This window comes from Eumetopias jubatus, unplaced genomic scaffold (assembly GCF_037043125.1).
Source record: "Eumetopias jubatus isolate StellerSeaLion01/CBP00866 unplaced genomic scaffold, mEumJub1_p1.0 scaffold_2, whole genome shotgun sequence".
Classification (NCBI taxonomy): Eukaryota; Metazoa; Chordata; class Mammalia; order Carnivora; family Otariidae; genus Eumetopias; species Eumetopias jubatus.
The window spans coordinates 19,936,202-19,938,027 of record NW_028274808.1 but is presented as its reverse complement, the minus strand read 5'-3'; the positions used below and the strand labels follow the sequence as shown (position 1 = coordinate 19,938,027).

Sequence of the window (1,826 nt, the reverse complement as noted above, 5' to 3'; positions counted from 1 at the left end):
CATACCCAAATACATAAAACAGTTAATAACAAACATAAAGGAACTAATTGATAAAAATACAATAATAGTAGGGAACTTTAACACCCCACTTACATCAATGGAAAAATCATCTAAACAGAAAATCAACAAGGAAACAATGCTTTAAATGACAAATTGAAACAGATGAATTTAACAGATACATTCAGAACATTCCATCCTAAAACAGCAGAACACATATTCTTTTCAAGTGGACATGGAACATTCTCCAAATAGATCACATATTAACCGACAAAACCAGCCTCAACAAATTCACAAAGATCAGAGTCATAGCATGCATCTTGTCTGATCACAATGCCATGAAACTAGAAGTCAACCACAAGAAAAAAATATGGAAAGACCACAAATACATGGAGGTTAAATAACATGCTACTAAACAATGAAAGTGTCAACCATGAACTGAAAAAAAACAAATAAATAAAAAAGTGCATGGAAACAAATGAAAATGAAAACACAACAGTCCAAACCTCTGGGATGCAGCAAAAGCAGTTCTAAAAGGGAAGTTGATAGCAATACAGGCCTACCTCAAGAAGCGAGAAAAATCTCAATAGAACAACATAAATTGCATCTAAAGAAGCTAGAAAAAGAACAACAAACAAAACCTGAAACCAGCAGATAAGGAAGGAAATAATAAAGATTAGAACAGAAATAAATGATACAGAAACTAAAAATAGAATAGATTAATAAAACAAGCCGATTCTTTGAAAAAGTCAAATTGATAAACCTCTAGCCAGACTTATCAAGAAAAAAAGAGAAAGGACTCAAATATACAGAATCATAAATAAGAGAGGAGAAATAACAATACCACAGAAATACAATCATAAGAGAATATTATGAAAAACTATATGCCAATAAATTGAGCAACCTAGAAGAAATGGATAAATTCCTAGAAATATATAAACTACCATCACTGAAACAGGAAGAAATAGAAAATTTGAACAGACACATAACCAGCAAAGAAATTGAATCAGCAGTTCTTTTCCTCCCCGGCTGCTTGAAGCCTCGCCGCCATCATGAACGACACAGTAACTATCCGGACCAGGAAGTTCATGACTAACTGACTACTTCAGCAGAAACAGATGGTCACTGATGTTCTTCACCCTGGAAAGGCAACGGTACCTAAGACAGAAATTCGGGAAAAACTAGCCAAAATGTACAAGACCACACCAGATGTCATATTTGTGTTTCGATTCAGAACCCATTTTGGTGGTGGCAAGACAACCAGCTTTGGCATGATTTATGATTCCTTGGATTATGCAAAGAAAAATGAACCCAAACCCAGACTTGCAAGACATGGCCTGTATGAGAAGAAAAAGACATCAAGAAAACAGCGAAAGGAACGCAAGAACAGAATGAAGAAAGTCAGGGGGACTGCAAAAGCCAACGTTGGTGCTGGCAAAAAGTGAGCTGGAGATTGGACAACAGAAGGAGTAAAGATGCTGCAGTGGCTTTATCTGTGGTGGTTGTGCAGATTTTTCATGAGAGGATCAATAAACTAAGAATGTTAAAAAAAAAAAAGAAATTGAATCAGTAATCAAAAAACCCCCTCGCAAACAAAAGTCTAGGACAAGATGGTTTCACATGAGACTCCTACCAAACATTTAAAGAAGAGTTAATACTTCCTCTTCTCAAACTATTCCAAGAAATAGAAAAGGAAAGAAAACTTCGAAATTCACCTTCTGAGGCCAGGATTATCCTGATACCAAAACCAGATAAAGACACCACTAAAAAAGGGAAATACCGGCCCATGTCTCTGATAAACATAGAGGCAAAAATGCTTAACAAAATAC

General features: G+C 35.5%; 1 pseudogene; it reads left to right on the top strand.

Annotated features, from left to right (window-relative positions):
- Positions 1-1,026: 1,026 nt before the first annotated feature.
- Positions 1,027-1,548, top strand: LOC148164806 (small ribosomal subunit protein eS24 pseudogene; annotated as a pseudogene).
- Positions 1,549-1,826: the final 278 nt, after the last annotated feature.